The sequence below is a fragment of the Lepus europaeus genome, chromosome 10, assembly GCF_033115175.1.
Source record: "Lepus europaeus isolate LE1 chromosome 10, mLepTim1.pri, whole genome shotgun sequence".
Classification (NCBI taxonomy): domain Eukaryota; kingdom Metazoa; phylum Chordata; class Mammalia; order Lagomorpha; family Leporidae; genus Lepus; species Lepus europaeus.
In genome coordinates this window covers 69238184-69254263 of record NC_084836.1, presented here as the reverse complement: position 1 = coordinate 69254263, position 16080 = coordinate 69238184, and the positions used below count along the sequence as shown (strand labels likewise).

Here is a 16080-nt window from a genome sequence, read left to right as displayed (position 1 = left end):
GGTCACTTTGGAAGTTGGGCTGAGTGAAGGGCTTTTCAGCTTAGAACCAATAAGATCTGTGGCTCTGACCTGGGCATCCTTCGACTCCAGGGCAGGTTCATTTCCAGTGATCCAACTCTTGGCAGAGCTGCCAGGGCTCTTCACAAGCTGACTTCTGCTGAAGCCCAGACTTACCACATTGAAAGCTACTGCAGTGGACTGGCCTGTTGGGTCTCCTTGAGGGCAGATCACTGTACAGATCAGCCATTAATAGGCCTGCCACCCATTGCTTCTGATGCCTAGCTTTCTTTTCCTCCTGGTTTTTGTTAAAGCCGACCAGAGGATGCAAGTCAAGGGAGTGCCCAAGTCCCATCTCTAATCTTCGGTAGCCTGAACTACAAGTCTATAGTCACAGGCATGTTCTGTAGTAGTTTTTCTAAGGTAGACAATGCCCATGAGGAAAATTATATTCTCACTTTAAAACTTTCTTTCCCTTTGGTCTGAAAGGGAAGTTTTTTCTACTTACTGTTTACTTCGCTGATGGCGAAGTAAATCTAGCTATGAGATTATAATTTAAGCTCTTATTTTGGCTATGCTATTGCAGAAAAATGTTAGCCATCTCTTTTATAAGGTCTAAAGATTAAATTGTGCATCCTATAAATTCCTTCATAATAGAATTAGTGTCCTACCTTGAGGAGAATAGAGAAATGAAAGAACAAGTTAGGCTTAGAATAGAGAAATGAGGGAGCAAGTCCTAGATCGCTTGCTGACAATAGCAATATCACATGAATACTTAGCAAACAGTTTCAACCATTAGATAACAACTTAAGAAAACATTTACCAGAAGGTCCAATGCCTTCTATAAATTTTAAGAATCATGATGTATTTGGAAACACCTCTTAAATATCTAACATGGTGTAGTTTGTTTAACCAGTAAACTTAAGCACAACCATATAAAATGTTTTTAGTTTCTTTCTACCAACAAGTATAAAACATATGATGCAGAGATTCAGGTCATACAAATTAAAAGGTACCTTTGATTTTTAGCAGCTTAAATTTATGGACAATCTTATCTATAAGCCAATTAAAATAAAATTCTTAATAAAATTTTCCCATGTGGACATACAATATGTACACACATATAACATAGCATATTAGACCAATATAGCAATTTTAATAATAGCTTTTAAAATCTTTAACTCTTTTTGTACATTGCCAATTGATTTGAATTGCTTTTTGTTTTTAGTAACCTCAGTTAACCATACTTTCTCTCAGTTGGTACTGTTAATACATTATTGGCTTCATCTGTTTACAGAGCCATCCCAAAGTACTGAATACAATAAAAGTGGCTGGAAAAAGTCCATAGGAACCTATAGGAGGACAGCTAAACACAGAACCAACAACGCTTTAGTTTTATGAGCAGCAAATCATATATAACTGTGGATGACAAAAGACTAAGTTGCCATGTTTAAAATTATAAACTCATCAACCAATAAGAGGCACTTGCTTACTTCACAGTATTTTTGAAAGCACCTGTAGGATTTTACAAGTATTTAACCCTTTAGGCCTCTGGGGCTTTCTCATTAAGATAACTATCATGTCTAGTAACACAAGATCATTAGACTTTTTAATTCTCAAACATTTGTATTAATAGCATTTTCCATTATAGAAACTTAAAATTTGGTACCACGTCACATCTTGACAGTACTTCTAATATAATCCAAATAGCCTGATTAGTTGGTGTCTCTATAAGATGAGAGACATAGGTCCTTCAATTTTTTCAGTTGGGCCCAAACTGGAAAAACCAAAGTCCAAGATTTACTGGAAATTTTAGAGACCAGATTGTTTGGAACTTTGATTTTTTGAATGCCTGTCAAGAATGCCAAGAAGGCTCAAAATCCAAAATATCTGGTTGAAATAAGATTCCTTAAAATCATGACATAACATAGACCAAATCTGATTATTGTTACAAGGTGATTATTCAAATCTTTGAAAATAAGCACATATTTAAATAGCCCATAGCTCTTAATAAAAATTCAGCTGTTTTTGAACAATTAGAATTTAACAGACATCAAGAGAACATAATAGATTACTTTAACACATTGCTTTAACAGAGCATCAGAGTTTAATTCTATGTCAAAGAGAAATTGAGCTTCCTGTGATCTTTTGCTGTGAGGTTTCCTTCCTTTACCTTCTTTCATATTGATGACCATGTTTCTGTGTTTCTGTGTGTAACACATCTTTAAGCATCTTTTGCAGGGCAGGACGAGTGGCTACAAATTCTTTCAATTTCTGTTTGCTATGAAAAGTCTTAATTTCACCTTCATTCACAAATGAGAGCTTTGCAGGATATAATATTCTGGGCTGGCAGTTTTTCTCTCTTAGTACCTGGGCTATGTCTCGCCATTCTCTTCTAGCTTGTAGGGTTTCTGATGAGAAGTCAGCTGTAAGTCTAATTGGAGATCCCCTGAGAGTAATCTGACGTTTCTCTCTTGCACATTTTAGAATCTTTTCTTTATGTTTCACTGTGGCGAGTTTGATTACAACATGTCGTGGTGAGGATCTCTTTTGATCATGTTTATTAGGGGTTCTATAAGCTTCCTGTACTAAGATGCCTCTGTCCTTCTCCAAACCTGGGAAATTTTCTGCTAGTATCTCACTGAAAATGCCTTCTAATCCTTTCTCCCTTTCCATGCCTTCAGGAACTCCTAGAACCCGAATGTTAGGTTTTTTAATAGTATCCTGTAAATTCCTGACAATATTTTTTAGATTTCTAATTTCCTCTTCTTTTCTTTGGTTTGCCTGTTTCCTTTCCTGTTCTCTGTCTTCTAAGTCTGATATTCTCTCTTCTGCTTCGCCCATTCTGTTTTTAAGGCTCTCTAATGTGTTTGTCATTTGATCTATTGAACTCTTCATTTCATTATGATTTCTCGTCACTATCACAGTTTCTTGTTCTACTAGTTGTTTCATTTCATTTTGATTCCTCCTTAATATTTCATTTTCATGAGAAAGATTTTCTATCTTGTCCATGAAGGATTTCTGTAGTTCAAGAATTTGTTTTTGAGAACTTCTTAATGTTCTTATCAATTTTTTGAGATCTGCTTCTTGCATTTCTTCTATCTCATCATCTTCATAATCTTGAATTGGGGTGTCTTTTTCATTTGGGAGCGTCATAGTGTCTTCCTTGTTCTTGTTACCTCGGTTTTTGCGTTTGTTGTTTGGCATGTTGGAGATATTTGGTTTCTTCACTGTGGTGTTTTTTCTTGTTACACTATGGCTCTATATTAAGTGGACTGTCTGCTTTCGGTGGAGCCTTAGAGGCTTGAGATGAGTGTGGCCTGAGAACTGTGTTTGGTTCCTCAGGGTTGAGGGTGTGTCAAAGATGACACTCCCAGGTTAGGTGTGGTAAATCTCTTTCTTTTTTTGATTCAAAAGGGAAGTAATTCCACACAGCTGAACGTAATTGGAGGTAGTTAGCAGGTGAATGATATACCCACAGGAGCCAGAGATCGGAAGCTCTTTCCCAAGGACCACACAGGAATCTGTGCTGCCCTCAGTGTGGGCTCCAATTCTCCTGCAGTCTCCCACTGGGTTGCCAAGTTAGATCCTAATCTCCTGTTATTTCACACACACCCCACACCCCCAGAGCCAGGTTTTTCTGCTAGGCTCAGGGCCGGTGCAGACCTGAGGTTGCCCTGCTTATGACGTATGTCCAAAATGGCGCCTGCTGTTTGTCTTGCTAGCCTTTGAGGGGTGAGCGGAGAGAGAGAAACTCGTGTCTGTATCGGTCACTTTTTTTTTTCCTCTCTCTCCTAGTTAGCCTGGTGAACTTTTCCCCACGGAGTTTCAAGCCTCATTCGCTTCACGAATTTGCGTGTCATCCTTGCGCAGGGGCCATGCTAATCTTCTCTGTATCGTTCCAATTTTAATACACTATGGACTCTTATTATCAAAGGAAAGGCAATCAAGGGGCTGTTAGATACGGGCGCAGATGTTAGTATTATCTCCGAACAAGACTGGCCTCCTTCATGGCCCCTCCAGGAAGGGGATAACACCTTGGTAGGATTAGGCACCACTGTTGCCCCATCCCAAAGCGTGCAAGTGCTAGACTGGAAAGATCAAGAAGGCACCACAGGCAAAGTACAACCTTATGTGTGTGCCATCCCTGTAACTTTATGGGGGAGGGATGTCTTAGAGCAACTTCATTTGCAGTTAACTAATGAATCCCCGGGGTGGGAAATGATGAGAAAGATGGGATACGCAGGAGGAGGACTGGGAAAACAGGAACAAGGAATAAGATACTCTCTTGAACCCCGAGGGAGCGAAGGCCGACAAGGCCTGGGTTTTTCTTAGGGGCCACTGCGCTGCAGCCATCCGCATTGCCATTAAATTGGCTAGATGACAACCCGATATGGATACCCCAGTGGCCCCTCACTCAAGAAAAGTTGGTTGCAGTTCATGAGCTCATTCAGCAACAATTAGAGGCGGGGCATATTCAACCATCCACCTCGCCTTGGAACACCCCAATTTTTGTTATAAAAAAGAAATCGGGCAAGTTTCGATTGTTACACGATTTAAGGGCCAACAGATGCAGCCCATGGGGGCGTTACAGCCGGGACTACCAGTTCCCACGATGATTCCAAAGGCCTGGCCCATCATAGTGATTGACTTCAAGGATTGCTTCTTTTCTATCCCGCTGAATCTCCTTGACATGCAGAGGTTTGCCTTTACAGTTCCAACTATTAATCATGAAGGCCCAGATAAGCGCTTTGAATGGAAGGTTCTTCCCCAGGGCATGACTAATAGCCCGACTTTATGTCAGATGTATGTGTCACAAGCCATAGAACCAGTGCGGCAGCATTGTTTAGATGTTAAAGTCTATCATTATATGGATGATCTGTTGTTGGCAGCCGCGAGAGAGGACACCCTAGAAAGAGCATTTACCATGCTAACCTCATGCTTGCAGACGGCAGGGTTACAAATTGCACCAGAAAAGATTCAAAAGGGCACCGTGGTCCAGTACCTAGGGCTAAGGTTAACACCAACTATGGTGGCCCCTTTAGATTTTGTCATATCCACTGCAGGACTTAGGACGTTAAATGACTTCCAAAAATTATGCGGTAACTTAAACTGGATACGGCCTTATTGTAAACTAACCACTGATGAAATGCGCCCATTGTTTAACATCTTGGAAGGCGATGCACAGCTCGCCTCACCTCGTATGCTGACCCCAGAGGCAGCTGCAATCTTACAAAAAGTTGAAGAACGCCTTAAAATCATGCAGATGCAAAGGTGTGATGTGTCACAACCTGTAGAAGTTTTGGTTTTTCTAGAGCATTTACATCCCTTTGCGGTGATATGGCAAGGAGGTCCCCCGTTGTTTTTGTATCCGCATTCCCACTTACCTCGGGTGTTGTACACTCAAGGAGCGGCCGCAGCCAATTTAATCCTTGCTGCGGCCCACAGAACTATGGAAATTTCTGGAAAATACCCGGAGTGATGCATCGTTCCCTTTGGTAGAGAGGCTGTAGAAGCGTGGACGAAGGAAATTTGGACTTGGGCATATATTATCTTAACATTACATATAGAAGTGGATAATCACTATCCAACTCATCCCTTTGTTACATTCTGCACATAGGTTCCTGTAGTACGGATCAAAAGGGTGCGCAAAAGTCCTATAGAGGGAGCTCCGACTGTGTTTACTGATGGTGCAAAAGGGGGAACGGGAGCCGCAGTGCTAAAGGGCCAATGTTATTTTGTATTAACTGCGTCCCCTTCTCCCCAACATGCTGAATTGGCCATTATTGCAACCGTACTGGAAAAAGAAACAGGTCCCCTGAATATCTTATCGGAGAGTGTGTATGTGGTTAATGCTGTTAGGATGTTAGATAAAGTATGCCACATTTCCAAGGCTTCTTCCATATATCCCTATTTGCAGCAAGTTGCTGAGTTATTATTATGAAGGTCACAACCTATATTTATAGATCATATTAGGGCTCACTCCAACTTACCCGGACCTCTTAGTCGGGGCAATATGTTAGCTGATTACTATTCTCGCTTTCTGCTTGCTTGCTCTACTTTTGAAGAAGCAAAGCAATTTCACTCTAAGTGGCATGTAAACCGTACCACCTTAAGTCAAAAATACAATATTCCTCGCAGCCAAGCTGAGGATATTATTAAATCTTGTGAAAAATGTGTTGTTTTCACTGTCCCCAAACTTCCAGCGCGAGCCAACCCCCGTGGCCTCCGGCCATGCCATATCTGGCAAGTGGATGTTACTCACATCCCGTCTTTTGGATGCCAGAGCTGTTTGCACGTGTCAGTGGACACGTTCTCTGGAATTGTGTCAGCCACGGCTCTAAACAAAGAAGGAACTCAACAGGTAATTCAACACTGTCTACAGTTCTTTGCCGCTTGGGGGGTGCCCCAAATTATTAAAACAGATAATGGGCCGGCGTACACTTCAGCCCATTTTGCTACATTCTTAAAAGAATTCGGCATAAAGCATGTTACAGGTGTGCCCTATAATCCCCAAGGGCAGGCAACAATTGAACGAACTCACCTGTACTTAAAAACCTTAATTAATAAACAAAAAGGGGGAATAGGAGAATATGCGGTAGCTAATTGCGATGTATTAGCTATAGCTCTATATACTATAAATTTTTTGAATAAGAAAAAGTGTGGCAAAACTCCTGCTGAGTTACATTCCTATTTGGCCGACAAGGAGCCAGTGCAGTGGGTTATGTGGAAGGTCTTACAAGATAACCAATGGAAAGGCCCGTATCCCCTACTAAGAAGGGTACAAGGCGCTGTCTGCTTTTTTCCGCAGGGGGCTTCCCAACCGATTTGGACGCCAGAAAGGAGGATTCGACTCCTCGAAAAAATCCCTGACGAACCCTTCCCAGTGGAAACAACAACAGACTCATCGACAATAGAAAGTGACTAGCTTATAAGTGATGAAGAGACTGTTTCTTTGCCTATTGATAGTTTTATTGATTACCTTCCTTGCCTTTCTCCTAATCAGCAGGGTCATCCTGGCAGTAGTCAGGAGTCAGCAACGCACTAACCTAGTGGTCCGACAGGCTATGCTTGCTATGTATCGCTCTGACCCTCAGCAACAGATATGGCTCAGCATGATGGAGCGGTAGCCAAAGACGGGTAATACTAGCGAGTGCCCCTAGCAACCTAAGACAGAACTTGGGACATGCTTCCCAATGTTTCAATGACAGGTAAGCAGGTGGCGCGTCACTGGGAACCTAAGACAGGCACGACTCCACGCCATAAATAACAAAAAAGGGGGAGCTGTGGGGAACCGCAGGCTGGCCACCTGTGAGCACCTCCTCATCTGCATAGCTTGCAGCAATCGGTCGACCACAAGGCCCAGGAAAACAGCCAGGTGAAACAGATGAAACAGAATGGACTCTGCATAAACAACTAGGAAGAACCAGGTGAAACAGACCTGAGACTATACGCGTCCTTTCATCTGATTGGACGATACCAGCGTGCACTGCACAGGAAGAGAGCCGCTATTGGCTGTGGAGTGGATGCTCCACGGACTTGGGGTATAAAGAGACATTGGGAATTGGGCTTGGAGCTCCTCCTTCTCTTTTCTTCTCTCCTCCCCACTCTTTCCTTCTGCCCCCACAAGTAAAAGTTCCTTGAGAACCGAGAAACAGTGACCGTGTCATGATTGCGTTGGACCCTTGCTGGCGAGGGTCCGACAGCAGCCATTGTGGAAGACAGTATGGTGATACCTCAGAAATCTAAATAATCTATATAACCCAGGCATCATACTGTGGTAATCTATCCAAATGAATTGAATCAGCATATTAAAGAGTGATCTGCACCCCCATGTTTATTGCGGCTCAATCCACAATAGCTATGATATGAAATCAACCCAGAGATACATCATCTGAAGACTGGATATCAAGAGATTAGGGTGTATATACACTATGGAATACTATTCAGTGGTGAAAAAAATGAAATCCTGTCTTTTGTAACAAAATGGATGCAACTAAAAACCATTATACTTAGTGAAATAAGCCAGTCCCCAAAAGACAAACACCATAGGTTTTCCCTGATCTATGGTAACAGAATACCTAAAAGGTAATGTATAGGAGTGAAACTGACGTTTTGAGATTCAATGACTGTTTACAGCCCTTGTCTTGAGTATTTAGGAACAGTAAAATAGGACAGGCTGACAGTGTTTTTTCCTTCCTCCTTTTTGTTGAACTCTTTACTTAGTGTAGGGTTAATCTTATGAGTATAAAGTAACCTGAAAATAGATCTTTGTAAAAATTAAGAGTGGGAATAGGAGAAGGAAAATGAAGAGGGGTGGGAGTGTGGGTGAGAGGGAGGGTAGTGTGGGAAGTATCACTATGTTCCATATATAGCTGTATATAGAAAATACATGAAATTTGTTTGCCTTAAATAAAATTTAAAAAGATCTCAAACCAAAAATGAAAACACTATGAATATTTTCAAAATTTATTTGTACCACAATAAACTTTTCTTTTAAAGGTTTATTTATTTGAAAGAGTTACACAGCAAGAGGAGAGGTAGAGAGAGAGGTCTTCCATCTGATGGTTCCTCCCCAATTGGCTGCAATGGCCGGAGCTGTGCCGACCCGAAGCCAGGAGCCAGGAGCTTCTTCCAGTTCTCCCACATGGTGCAGGGGACCAAGGACTTGGGCCATCTTCTACTGCTTTCCCAGCCATAGCAGAGAGCTGGATCAGAAGTGGAGCAGCCGGGTCTTGAACTGGCGTCCATATGGGAATCCAGAGATTCAGGCCAGGGCGTTAACCTGCTGCGCCACAGCACCAGCCCCTAAACTGATCTTTTAATTCTATTTTTCCATGAACATTTGAAGTTCCTTCATACACTGCAGTTCTATTTTTAGGGGGACAACACAAATTCACAGTACACAAAATCTTAACAGTAGTCCTCCCTGGATTATCAGATGGTGATTGCTTTTTTTCTTTACAAAGCTTTCTGCATTTTCCAAATTTTCTAAAATAAACATACTAATGAGGAAATACAGCTCCTGGAGCCAGACTGAAACGAAGGTCTAAGCCTGGTTTTGTCGTTTACAAGCTGTGAGATGTTGGGAAAATTACATCTTTTCTGTGGCCCTGTCTCCTCACGTATAAGAACAGGGATGAAATGATAACCCATTGTCAAGAGGACTGAATATCATGACAAACACTAAGGACAGCTTTACATAATGCAGTAAATGCTTTATGTTGTAGCTAATATTATGTGCTTACTTCTAGGATCAGGCAATACACACTACTTACCTTAGATTGGCGGCTCCATATAAAATGTAACAAAACAGGGACTACTGAGCAAAATATTATCTGATGACATTTAAATGTTTCCATGTCTTCTGTGAAGCTGGCCTTAGGGACCACCAACATTTGAAGCTTCAATTAACTTATAAATCTATTTCTTTCTTAAATCTAAAATCCTTGCATTGCATCTCTTCTCTCTCAGGGAGGGGCGTTTTACTTCATGGAACACGTATCAGCCGAGCGTTCCACCTGGAATCACTTCTGGCAGCAGGTCCTGGATCCTGCCTGGTTCCTTCTGTTCGACGGCTGCGAGCTTACCCGAGAGAGCTGGAAGGCCCTGGAGAGGGCCAGCTTCTCGAAGCTGAAGCTGCAGCACATTCAGGCCCCACTGTCCTGGGAGCTGGTGCGACCTCACATCTATGGGCATGCTGTGAAATAGGGCGGGCTGGCAGGAGAACGCCGAATGACTCGAGTGATTCAAGGCTTCGGTTTTACATTTAAAATATTAATAGGAAGAAAGAATAGCCTTGTGGCCGGCACCGTGGCTTAACAGGCTAATCCTCTGCCTTGCGGCGCTGGCACACCGGGGTTCTAGTCCCGGTCGGGGCGCCAGATTCTGTCCCGGTTGCCCCTCTTCCAGGCCAGCTCTCTGCTATGCCCCGGGAGTGCAGTGGAGGATGGCCCAAGTCCTCGGGCCCTGCACCTGCATGGGAGACCAGGAGAAGCACCTGGCTCCTGGCTTCGGATCAGTGCGATGAGCCAGCCGCAGCGGCCATTGGAGGGTGAACCAACGGCAAAAAGGAAGACTTTTCTCTCTGTCTCTCTCTCTCACTATCCACTCTGCCTGTCAAAAAAAAAAAAAAAAAAAAAAAAAAAAAAAAGAATAACCTTGTTTCTGGTTAAAGTTGATTTTTATCCTTAAAAGTCTTTGCTATTTCCAAGTTAATCATTTTCTGTTGTCTGTCCACGAATTAAAAGCAAAAAAGAACAAACAGCTTTGAGCTCATTCTTCAGAAGAAACAGTGGGCATTCACAATTGAGTTCTATCATTACCCCCAAGCCTGACTTTATTAGTGACTTGATGTTTTTGCAAATTGTCTTATTTAAATTGTTACCCTGCTGCTGTTCATCTTACCCCTCTTAAGAGCTTGGGGCTAAGACACGGTGAAATCACTCAAAAGAAGATTTGATAGGGGATCAGTGAACAGATCTTAACAAATCAGAAACTGAATAAACAAATACCAACTGAAACTCCAAGTCCAAATTGCAGAGATTTCTGAAAAAGAAATCTAAGCCGATTTGCTATAATTAGTGTCACTGGTCTGGCTTTCAGACTTAATGCATCAGGCTGCCACACCCCATCCTGCCAGGATTTATTGCCTTTTGTTCCTGTGTTCCACCACAGTTTGTTTTCTTGCATTCCCATCCGCAGTTCTTAAGGTGAGGTTTGTACCTGAGACTTCAGAATAAACATAAAACTGTTTGTGGCACTTTAGTTTCTTGGGTTCGTTTTTCTTATTATCTGGCACACACTTTGCTGAGTACAATAGATTTAAGGCAAGGAAAAGGCTTATTGGATGTAGGAAAGCCTTATATAATTAGGTACACTGACATAAGAGCAACCGTGGACCCCAAATGAAGCAATCAGGCTGCAATGAAGTGGACAAATGTTTTCTAGACAATTCTGATCCAATTCCACTCCTGCCCCAAGAATGTCTTTGTTCTTTGCAGCTAAGGAGACCATGTACATCACCACAAGTGCTTCTGAAACAACTGTTAGGTTGGTCAGCAAGAGGATTTAAGAGGATTTTCAGCAATAGTTTTAAGTGTCTTAATAATTGTAGTATATTATCTGAGATGATTTTACACTATTTAATTATCAAGTCAACTAATAAATTCACATTCAGGAAAATAGTGAGACTAACAACTGAAAATAATTAGGCGAAATGAAATAAGCCAAATCAGAAAAACAATTATCATGCTTTCTCTTATTTGTAAATTAATACAGAGAGAATATAAAAATTGTATGAATGTTACGGCCAGGGCTGCAGCTCAATAAGGCTAACCCTCCGCCTGCAGCGCCGGCACACCAGGTTCTAGTCCCGGTCGGGGCACCGATCCTGTCCCGGTTGCCCCTCTTCCAGGCCAGCTCTCTGCTATGGCCCGAGAGTGCAGTGGAGGATGGCCCAAGTCCTTGGCTCTGCACCCCATGGGAGACCAGAAGAAGCACCTGGCTCCTGGCTACAGATCGGTGCAGTGCGCCGGCTGTAGCAGCCATTTTGGGGGGTGAACTAACGGAAGGAAGACCTTTCTCTCTGTCTCTCTCTCTCACTATCCACTCTGCCTGTCAAAAAATAAAAATAAATAAATAAAGAAAGAAAAATTGTGTGAATGTCATCACATTTTGCATACAGTTATCAACACTGCTTCACTGAATTATATGAAGTACTTGACAATACACCCTTCTTTCCCCGCATTATCATGAATTCTTCACTTTATTATTAATATCTATGTCAAGGAAAAATGAGTATGTATATGAAGTGAATGTGGCAAAATATTAAAAACTTTAATTTTAAAGCCAAAAATAATAAACTTATAAAGAAAATTTTAAAAAAGAAAGAGTTTGGTTAAAAAGATCTATAATGTGGTACCTTCTCTGTGAAATGGAAGGGCAAATAAGAACATTCATAGGTATCTTTATTTGTTCAAGAAGAAACTTAGGAAGATCTCTTTTTTTTTTTTTTTTTTTTTTTGACAGAGTGGACAGTGAAAGAGAGAGACAGAGAGAAAGGTCTTCCTTTTTGCCGTTGGTTCACCCTCCAATGGCCGCTGCGGCCGGCGCACCACACTGATCCAAAGCCAGGAGCCAAGTGCTTCTCCTGGTCTCCCATGCGGGTACAGGGCCCAAGAACTTGGGCCATCCTCCACTGCACTTCTGGGCCATAGCAGAGAGCTGGCCTGGAAGAGGGGCAACCGGGATAGAATCTGGCGCCCCAACTGGGACTAGAACCTGGTGTGCCAGCGCCACAGGCGGAGGATTAGCCTATTGAGCCGCGGCACCGGCCAGGAAGATCTCTTTCTTACTCTCTTGCCCTCCACCCCGGCCACCACCTCGGGGCCATCGGGCTTCCCCTACCTGACAATAAACCTTTCTCTTAACTCTGGTGTTTGGTATGTTTTATGGTGGCCTTATATTGGTGCCATGACTCAAGTCCAGGCTCTCTTGTCAACTTTGCTCTCCCCCCAGGGATCTGAGCTGCTTCGGGACCCTGGATTTCTGCCAGCCAAAGAACACATCCAGGACCTCCTTCCATGCCACCAAACACTCTGTGATGTCATTCACACGCTGGTCTTTCAAATTCCTGAGGTAAGACAGGGTGGGCAGAGGATCATTTCAGTGTGACTTTCTATGGGTTGTGGTTCTACTCGACTTTGCGCCCAAGTCCTGGTACCAGGCACCATAACTCCCATGGCTTTGTGCCTCTACGGACCCTGTGTCTGGGCAACAGTGGGTGTGGGTGATGACTCAACCCCATTTCCCTTCTATGGGCTAAGCCCTGGGCTCCAGTGGGTACACGGGTGATGACCTCAACCCTCTGTTCCTATATCCTCCCGTCAGACAGCTGTGATCTCGGGGACACCCGATATCCGCCAGTCTGACTCTACGGGTTGCCATGGGAGCATCTTCCACGTTCCATCCAACCCTCCTCTCAGTTGTCTCCTACATCGACAACCAGCCCACATTTTACCCTGACACTATTCAAGATCTTTATCACTTCTGTGAGCCTTCAAGAAAGTGGAAGAAAATCTCCTACGTCTAAGCTTTCTCCTACCTCAGCTCTAAACCTTCTCCAGCTCAAGTTCTCTTAACTTACAAAGCTCTCACTAAAATGCCAAACCACTTTCTTCTACATTCAATGCTCAGGCTCTCACTGTCTTGCTGTACCTCCCCTTCCTGCCCGGGCATTCCAGCCTTATCTCAGAACCATCTCTTGCCCAAAGTCTACTTCCTCTGCCTTATCTATGGTCCTCTCTAACACCCTCCTTCCAGAGAACCAAAGGCAAGTTTAGAAGCCAGCCGTCTCCATGCCATCACCCCCTGGCCCTCATTCTCCAACTTGTCTTTGCCCCTCCCTCTCCTGTTTCAGTTTTATTATAAGAAAAAAGCAAAGGGTGGTGATTCCATCCTCATGAGCTCTCAAATCACCTATCCCACCCTTCTGATGGCTATTTTGTTTTATCATGAGCAAGCCAGACAGGATAATCAGGTCTTTTGATGGGTTTTGTCCCCACCTTGAAACTGAATATGAAGCTGACCTCACCAGGTCTCCTCAATTCCTACAAACTCCATTTCCTGGTCCCATTAGCAAGCATTTCCTAGATATCTCTCTTCCATCCTATGTGAAGTAATGTTCAAGACTGCTGGCCCTTTAAACAGCAGGCTTACCAGGTCAATTACTATTTCCAGACATATCTCCTTTTCTCTAATTGCCCCTTACTCTGTCACCTATAAGATTCTCCTTAAAAATCTCCCTCCAAGCAGAGGGGTGTCCATCTACTCTGATGGATACCTCCCCCCCCCTAACATAATGGTGAACAATCTCCAGTGGCCTTCTTGTCCCTGGCGTGTCAGCCCCTAGCCCACAGTCACTGTGGGAACTGTCTGGCAGCTGCCTGAACTTTTATTTCACAGGCAATCCTAAGTGGCTGACTGCTGACTAGGGCATCATTGGCCTAAGGTGTTCCTTGGGCAAAAAGAAAAGTAGACTCAAATTCAATTAGAATTTAAAAAGATATCTATAGTAAGTATCAATCTCATGCATGAAAAATTTGGCTCAGGGGGGTGGAGCCAAGATGGCGGATAGTGAGGACGTGCGCCTTAGTTTGGGAAAATAAAGTTTCATAAAAGTGGAATTACTGTAGCCTCAGGAAAAGACTCAAGAAAAAAACTGCAGAGGAAACGCTTCCGGATCTAGTGGATGTGACACAGAGGACTTACAGGGAGCCCACCGCGTGGAAAACCAACCGAGACGAGCCGAGCGGCAGGAGACAAGCCAGAGCCACAGAATCTCGCCAGCGTGGGAACCAACGGAGGAGGGTAAGACATTGGGGGAGGGAGGGAACAGAGGCCTCTCCCTTCACTCACCAAGCAAAACAAAGAGCACCGTGATTTTACATATGTAAAGCGCAGCCAAACTCAGTAACTTTAGCGAAACTCGAGAACACATTGAGGGCTGCATAAACTCTTTGTGTGGTCCCAGGGGTAGATCAAACGAATACTCACAGAGGCCAGATTTCAACTACCCTCAACTCCACTCCCAACTGAGTCAAAAAAAAAAAAAAAAAAAGAGAGAGAGAGCGATCCAGCAAGGAGCAAGGGAGTGAGCAATCTGGGAGAGTCGCTCTTTGCACAGCCTTAAACCTGAAGAATCAAGCATAGCTCTCTGGCCACACCCATCACAGCCCCTAAGGATCCAACAAAGCAGACAGCTCACTTAGAGGCATAGTACAACGAGAAAAAAAAACACCACAGCAAAAACAAACAAACAAACAAACAAAAAAAAAACACCATAAATTATCTTCAACATGCCAAACAACAAACATAGAAGCCAAGGTAACAAGAGCAAGGAAGACACTATGACGCCCCCAAGTGAAAAAGACACCCCAATTCAAGATTATGAAGATGAAGAGATAGAGGAAATGCAAGAAGCAGATCTCAAAAAATTGATAAGAACATTAAGAAGTTCTCAAAAACAAATTCTTGAACTACAGAAATCGTTAATGGACAAGATAGAAAATCTCTCCCATGAAAATGAAATATTAAGGAGGAATCAAAATGAAATGAAACAACTAGTAGAACAGGAAACTGAGATAGTGACAAAAAACCACAATGAAATGAAGAACTCAATGGATCAAATGACAAACACATTAGAGAGCCTTAAAAACAGAATGGGTGAAGCAGAAGAGAGAATATCGGAATTAGAAGACAGAGAACAGGAAAGGAAACAGGCAAATCAAAGAAAAGAAGAAGAAATCAGAAATCTAAAAAATACTGTCAGGAATCTACAGGATACTGTTAAAAAACCCAACATTCGGGTTCTAGGAGTTCCTGAAGGCATGGAAAGGGAGAAAGGATTAGAAGGCATTTTCAGTGAGATACTAGCAGAAAATTTCCCAGGTTTGGAGAAGGACAGAGACATCCTAGTACAGGAAGCTCATAGAACCCCTAATAAACATGATCAAAAGAGATCCTCACCACGACACGTTGTAATCAAACTCACCACAGTGAAACACAAAGAAAAGATCCTAAAATGTGCAAGAGAGAAATGCCAGATTACTCTCAGAGGATCTCCAATTAGACTTACAGCTGACTTCTCATCAGAAACCCTACAAGCCAGGAGAGAATGGCGAGATATAGCCCAGGTACTAAGAGAGAAAAACTGCCAGCCCAGAATATTATATCCTGCAAAGCTCTCATTTGTGAATGAAGGTGAAATAAAGACCTTTCACAGCAAACAGAAATTGAAAGAATTTGTCGCCACTCGTCCAGCCCTGCAAAAGATGCTTAAAGATGTGTTACATACAGAAACACAGAAACACGGTCACCAATATGAAAGAAGGTAAAGGAAGGAAACCTCACAGCAAAAGATCACAGGAATCTCAAACCAGATATTAGCAAATATCTTTGGCAAATGGCAGGGCAAAGTTACTCCTTCTCAATAGTCACATTGAATGTTAATGGCTTGAACTGTCCAGTTAAAAGACACCGATTGGCTGATTGGGTTAAAGAACAAAACCCATCTTTTTGCTG

General features: G+C 42.8%; 1 non-coding gene across 1 annotated transcript; it reads right to left on the bottom strand.

The window, feature by feature from the left end:
- Positions 1-3825: 3825 nt before the first annotated feature.
- On the bottom strand, positions 3826-3933 carry LOC133769225 (U6 spliceosomal RNA). The gene has a single exon (XR_009867127.1). It is a non-coding gene; the product is annotated as a U6 spliceosomal RNA (small nuclear RNA).
- Between the last annotated feature and the right edge of the window lie 12147 nt (positions 3934-16080).